The sequence below is a fragment of the Chrysochloris asiatica genome, unplaced genomic scaffold (assembly GCF_000296735.1).
Source record: "Chrysochloris asiatica unplaced genomic scaffold, ChrAsi1.0 scaffold00074, whole genome shotgun sequence".
NCBI lineage: Eukaryota > Metazoa > Chordata > Mammalia > Afrosoricida > Chrysochloridae > Chrysochloris > Chrysochloris asiatica.
In genome coordinates, this window is record NW_006408592.1 from 15,077,869 (window position 1) to 15,085,665 (window position 7,797).

Below are 7,797 nucleotides of genomic sequence, written 5' to 3' on the forward strand. Positions count from 1 at the left end.
ATGGGGATGGGGCAGAATGAGGGTTCCATATTTATGGGCAGAGAGGCCAGGGCATCTGGCTGGAGCACTTGCTCCTCAGCATGGGGGGAGGCCACCCCACTTGTGACAGGAACTATTGTTAAGTGCTGTTGAGTCAACTCTGACTTACAGTAACCCTGGATAGGGTTTCTGAGGAGCAGCTGGTGGGTTTGAACCACAGACCTTGTGGTTCACAGTCTACTATACTAGTAGGAGTCTTAAACCCTACTGCAAACCACTGCTTTTGAGTTGGCTCTGACTCATAATGACCCTATATAAGGTTTCTGAGACAATAAATCTGTATGGGAGATGGAAATAACAAGGCTGATATCTTGCAGAGCTGGAATTGCTGAGGAGGAGAGATTCATGGAACGTAGGAAGACCTACCACGGGATAAAGATGAGGATTTCTGCTCGCATAAAGATTTACAGCCTCGGAAACCCTGTTCAGGGTCACTATGGGTTGGAACTGACTAGACGGCACTTAACAACAACAACAGGAAGACCTAACAGAATGCCCTTAGGCTAAAGGATGTGGCCAACCTGAGACACCACACAAAGAAGAGTCTGGGGTAGGAGTGTCCCTTTTGGCTCCCTTCCCCTACTCCATACTGGGCTCCCTTTTGCTCATCCAACCAGCTGCAGGGCAGGTTTATAGTTCCTGAGCTCAGCTTCCCGGGACACAAAGCAGGGTGGACAGGTACAGAGCAGATCTGGAGGGCAAATATACACCATCCTACACACCACCCACCCCTCTCCAAACCTCTCTTGACACTGCTGTTGGAATGGGGATATTATTCCAAACAAACAGACATGGTTCCTTCACTGGTTCATCCATTCATTTATCCAGTGCCCTTTAAGGTCTCCTCAGTGAAAAGCTCTGAACTGGATGCTGGGGACCCAAGGAGGACCCAAGGACCCAGTTCCTATGCTGAGTAGCTTGCAAGCCACTGATTGATTGGGCTAAGCATTGATTCCATACTGAGATGTGAGCCAAGCTGCTGGCTTCCCAGGTGGGTCTCAGCTGAGATGGAATTATTTATGATTCTTAAGATAGTATTTGGAGTTCTGGTGTAGTGCTATGGGTTAAAGCACTGGACCAAGAGGTCAGCTTTAACTACAAGGTCGGTGGTTCAAACTTATCAGTCACTTCTCCGAAACCCTGTACTGGGTCACTATGAGTCAGAACTGACTCAACGGCACTTAACAACAACAACGAAAAAGATATTTGTCTTTGGGAGATGGAAGCTGTGGTTGTAGGTTGAAGGATCCTTGCGTCAGGCAAATGTGGAACTCAGTAACTTGGTCTTATTGATTCCAGTATCTTATGATGAAGAAATAAGCCCCAGACACATGAGAAGCAAGTCATAGCCTTGGAACTTCCAGGGCTCCTGAGGTGTATGGGAGGTGGACAGGGCCCATCTATCAAAAGACCCAGCTCTATTCAATCTAGTTTAACTGTCTGCTCTGGAGGAGCTCTTGCCTCCCTGTGGGCTTTGCCTCCCCAGCTGTCCAGGGGCTACTGGAACTGCTCTGAGTTCAGTGAGACTGGGAGGAGGCCACAGCTGGGGCCTGTACCATTCCCAGAGCTTGTCCTGGCCCCGTGTGAATGCCTCTGTACGTCTGATTTCCTTCAGGACCTTGAAGTTACTTCCTTACTTCCCTGTTCTCAATTACTACCCACTCCCCTTGGCCCAATTTTAATTACTGCACCAAAGCTCAACTGAGCTCATTACCTGCTGGGAGCTCAGATGCTCTGTGAGGTTAATGGTGCTGGCAGCCTTGGCTGATTTCAGGATCCAGGCAAGTTGGAAGCTCACCTGGACACATGAAGAGTGAGGATATGTGTCTCCAGTGCTCTTCATCTCTTGATACCTCAGTGTGTGATGCACATAGAAACACCCGATGCTCACACTTGCCTTCCTCTCCACCCCCAGTGTGCATTGCCCCCTGGTTTTCACATCAGCTGCCCTGATAACTATGTGTATCAGTTATCTTCTGCTATGGAACGGATTATCCCCAAATTTAGCAGCTTATAGTACCCTACATTGGAGTCCTGCTATGGCGCTGTGGGCTAATGCACTGGATTGCAAAGTCATTTTGAGCCACAAGCTCAGCAGTTCAAGCTTACCAGCTACTCCTCGGAAACCCTATACAGGGTTGCTATGGGTTGGAACCGACTCGACGGCACGTAACAACAACAAGTACCCTACATTTACTATCTCATGTGTTTGGAGGTCAAGATCTGGGAGCAATACATGGCAGAAAGTGAGGCTCAGGAGAATGTGTGTGCTGGAATAGAATAAGGAGTAGGCTTGGAGGCTGAAGGTGGTCATCCTGCATTCCCTACCCAGCTCCTTGACCCTATATTTGGGATCTCTGTTTCCTCCTGGGTGTGAGATTCCAGGAGGTCTAGAGCCTCCCCCAGCACAGCTGGCTTCATGCCTGTCTCAGAGGACAGAGGTACTTAGCCAAAACTTGCTGAGTAGAAGAGATCAAATGGTGGTGACGGTGGCAGCAGCAACAAATTGGGACAGACCTGTGATCTGGCAGAAGGGCAAAGTCACATACACACAACCATACAAAGTTAGGTACGGAGAGACGCCCCCTTGAAATACAAGACACAGACACAGGAACACCTGCTTGGAAACACCTGTACACACACCCCAGAAACCCCCCCCAGAAACTCACAGTCAGAAGAACACAAGCAACACATTACCACCCAAAGACAAATAGAAGCCTAAGGTAGACCCCACACACATTCACAAATACACTAGGGACTGAAAAGCATCAGTTAAGGCCACATCACAGACTTTCTTCCATCTATTCACCTCTAAGTTTGAAGGGGAAGGAGCTGGTCCAGGAACCCTGGCAGGGACATGTAGGGAGAAGCTGTGGCTTTTGGGAGAGGATGGAGCTGATCTTGGTGATCTGGCTAGAAGGGAACTGGGGAACAGGAGTTCAAGTTCACTTTTCCCCCTCCCTCTGTCTTCTTTTATCTCTCCAGAGGTCAGCATCTCAGGACAGATGAGGAAGGGAGAGTGGATCTGAAGAAACAAACTGATGTCCAGCCTGGAAGGTAGAGGGATGACTCTAAGGAGGGAGCACTTTCCAGAATCCCTGTGCCTGCCGTGGGGCTGGGGGAGCCACCAAGTGTAAGTCCCTGCAGCAGAGAGAACCACAAGGAACCTGGGGGTGGGGGTGGCTGTGGAGTTTGGGTGTGGAGGATGGGGAGTGGTCCGGAGAGAGTAGTGATATAGACGTGGCACCTGTGAGGAGCAGAAGTAACGGGTCAAATGAAGGCTCATAAACCATATGTCTAATATTTAAAAGCTATATAGGCCATGTTAGCAAGCAGAATGGGCTCAGTGATGGAATCCTCAGTGCAGAATGCTCAGGCTCCTGTCTCGGCCAAGGTGCTTCATGTACAGCCATTACCCATCTGTCAGTGGAGGCTTGTGTGGTACTATGATGCAAATTTCAATTGCTTCATATTTGGACAGATTTCAGTGGGTCTTCCAGACTAAGGCAGATGAGGATGAAAAACCTGGCAATCTACTTATGAATCAGTCAGTGAAAATCAATGGATCATAGTACAGCTGATCATAGGGATGGTGCAAGACTGGGCAATGCTTCCTTCCAACACATTGGTTCACCATGAGTGGGGGCCTACTTGAAGGCAGTTACAATAATAACACCCAGGACCTCAGAACCTGCCTCCTAAGGATGGCTCTGTAGCTAGAGTCAAAACAAGCCCACTCTTTCTCCAACTTCCCCAAAGGCTGAGCTGTAAGCCACCCCTATTCCTTGCCCCTCTACCCCCAAGTTCACATAGGGATGCACTTACTCTTAGCCAAGTATCCTCTGGCCCCAGCCAGAGATAGGGAACATGCAGCATTCATTTCTAGAAGTTTTTGTTTGCTCAGCTTGTTGTTGTTGTTGTTGTTGTTAGGTGCCATCGAGTCGATACCAACTCATAGTGATCCTATGAGCTCAGTTGGTTAGTAGATGTCAAAATGATTTCTTATAATTACACAACTATGTTGTTGTTGTTAAGTGCCATCGAGTCAGTTTCGACCCATAGCAACCCTGAATAGGGTTTCCAAGGGTGTAAATCTTTACGGGAGTAGAAAGCCTCATCTTTCTCCCACGGAGCGGCTGGTAGTTTCGAACCACTGACCTTGTGGTTCGCAGCCCGATTCGTAACCACTAGGCTACCAGAGCTCCTATATATATAAATAAATTGTTGTGGTTGCTTCCGTTGTTGTTAAGTGTTGTCGAGTAAGTTCTGATTCATACTAATCTTATGCACTGTCTGGTCAGTCCTGCACCATCTTCACAATTGTTATATTTGAGCCCATTGTGTTGATTTCACTGAGGGTTTTTGTCTTGTTTTGCTGACTCTTTACTTTGCCAAGCATGATGTTCGTCTTTAGGGGCCACTCCCTCCTGATAACATGTCCAAAGTACCTGAGATGAAGTCTCATTAGCCTCACTTCCAAGGAGCATTCTAACTCTACTTCTTCCAAGAGGGCTTGCTTGTTCTTCTGGAAGTTCATGATACCTTCAATATTCTTTGCCAACACCTTAATTCAAATACATTAATTATTCCTCAGTCTTCCTTATTCATTGTCCATCTTTCACATGCATATGAGTTAATTAAAAATCCCATGGCTTGAGTCAGCTGTACCTTAGTTCTCAAACTGACATCTTTGCTCTTGAACACTTTTAAGAGGTCTTGTGCTGCATATTTGCCCAATGCAATACATCATTTGATTTCTTAATGGCAGCTTTCATGGGTGTTGTTTGCAGATCCAAGTACAATTAAATCTTTGACAACTTCCATCATTTCTCCATTTGTTATGATGTTGTTTATTGTCCAGTTGTGAGATTTTTGTTTTCTTTATATTGAGTTGTAATTGGACTGTAGTATTTGATCTGCATCAGTGAATTCTTCAAGTCTTCTTAGCTTTCAGCAAGCAGGATTGTCTCAGTTGCATATTGCAGGTTGTCAATGAGCTTTCCTATTACTTCATATAGCTTTGCTTCTTGAATTATTTACTCAGCACACAAACTAAATAATCATGGTGAAAGGATACAACCCTTATGCACACCTTTCCTGATTGTAAACCAAGCAGTATCCCCTTGTTTTGTTTGAACAACTGCCTTTTGGTCTGTGTACAATCAAGTGTTCTGGAATTCCCATTCTTTGCAATATAATTCATAGTTTGTTATGATACACACAGCTGAATGACGTTGCATAGTCAATAAAACACAAGTAACGATCTTTATGGTATTCTCTGCTTTCAGCCACGATCCAGCTGACATGAGCAATGATACCCCTCATTCCATGTCTTCTTCTGAATTTCGGGCAGCTTCCTGTTGATGTACTGCTGCAACTGTTTTTTTTTAAATTATCATCAGCAAAATTTTACTTGCATGTTATATTAATGATATTGTTCGATGATTTCCACATACTGCTGGGTCACCTTTAGAATGGGCACAAATATGGATCTCCTCATCAGTTGGCCAGGTAGCTGTCTTCCAAATTTATTTATTTTTTATATATTGTTCAAATTTTAAAAAGTTGTAAAATATTTGGGAATGAGTGTAATAGTACATATGTGCAAAAAAAGAACAATGAAAATTAGATATCTTTGATCCATTGCATGGATTAACATCGACCAATTCTTTTTGGTATTGGGACTATGTGTATTCCTTCTGTCTTTTTTTTGATGTTTCCTGCATTATTAGTTATTTTGCCCACAAAATCCTTCAGTATTGTAGCTGGAGGCTTGAATTTGTTCTTCAGCTCTTTCAGCTTGAGAAATGCTGAACCTGTCCTCTCCTTTTGGTCTCCTAACTCCAGGTTTTTGCAGATTTCATTGTAATACTTTACTTTGTCTTAAGTTTCTTTTTAAAATTTCTATTTTTTTCATTTCTTCCAGTTGCTTTAACTTCTCTGTGTTCAAGATCAAGTTTCAGAGTCTCTTCTGATGTCTATTCTGGTCTTTCTTTTCCTGTCTTTTTAATGACCTTTTGCTTTCTTCATGGATGATGTTCTTGATGTCATCCCACAACTCTTCTCGTCTTTGGTCAGTAGTGTTAAGTGCGTCAAATCTGTTCTTGAGATGGCCTCTAAATTCAGGTGGGATATACTCATAGCCATATTTTGGCTCTTGTGGACTTATTTTAGTTTTTTTCAGCTTCAACCTGAATTTACATATGAGAAAATGATGGTCTGTTCTATTGTCAGCCTTGGCCTTGTTTTGGCTGATGATAATGAGTTTCTCCATCTTTTCCCCACAGATTCGATTCCTGTCTATTCCATCTGGTGAAGTCAGTGTGTACAATTGCCTTTTATATTGTTGAAAAAGGCTTTTACAATGAAGCTGTTGGTCTTCCAAAATTCTATCATGCAATCTTCATCTTCATTTTTATCACCAAGGCCATATTTTTCTAACTACTCCTCTTTCCTCTTTGTTTCTAACTTTTGCATTTCAATCACCAGTAATTATCAATGTCTATTGAGTGCCTGTCTAATCAATCTCAGACTGAAGAAGTTGGTTGTTGCTATTAAGTGTCATCAAGTTGGTTCTGACTCATAGTGATCCTGTGTAGGATTTCTGAGGAGCGTCTAGTGAGTTTGAACTGATGACCTTGCAGTTCAAACCAACCATATGGTTGCTTATCCTACTTATAGTACCATACCAGGACTCTTGCAGAAGTTAGAATTCTTCAGTTTCTTCATCATTGGCTTTAGTGGTGGTTGTGTAAATTTGAATCATAGTGGTATTAACTAGTCTTCCTTATAGGTGTATGGATATTATCCTATCACAAACTGATACATCTTGAAGTGTTCTTTTGGACAGTGAATGTGATGCTAGTCCTTTTTAAAATTTTAATTCCTGGCAAAGTAAACCATATGATTGTCTGATTCAAAATGGCCAATATCAGTCTATTTCAGCTCACTAATGCCTAGGATATGGATCTTTAGGTATTCCATTTCATTTTTGATGACTTCCAATTTTCCTAGATTCATAATTTGTACATTCAACATTCTGAGTATAAATGGATGTTTGCAACTGTTTCTTCTCATTTTGAGTTACGCCCCAACAGCAAATGAAGGCCCCAAAAGCTTTATTCCAACCACATCAATAAAGCTGACTCTACTTTGAGAAGGCAGCTCTTCCCCAGTCATATTTTGGCTTCCAAACTTATGGGCTCATCTTCCAGCACTATACCAGACAGTGTTCCACAGTTATTGATAAGGTTTTCAGCGGCTAACTCTTCAGAAGTGGACCACTTCTTCCTTCCTCCTAGTCTTAGTCTGGAAGCTCTGCTGAAACATGTATTACCAGTAATACTGGTAATACCAGTAATATAGCTTCCAGAATCACAACAACATACAAGCCACCACAGTAGGACAAACTGACAGACAAGTGATAGGTAGATAAATATATGTATACATATATATGTATACACATTGTTAAGTGCCATTGAGTTGATTATGACTCATAGTGACCTTATATAGGATTTCTGAGGAGTGGCTGGTGAGCTTGAATAGCTGACCTTGCGTTTCAAACTGACCTTTTGATTCTGTGATTATTCTACAGTGCCACACTAGTACACACACACACAAACATATATATGTGTGAATATATTATTGTTAAGTGCCATTAGTCAGTTTTGATTCATAGCAACACTGTATAGGGTTTCCAAGGAACTGATGGGTTTGAACTCTTAACCTTGTAGTTAGCAGCCCAGTGCTTATCCTACA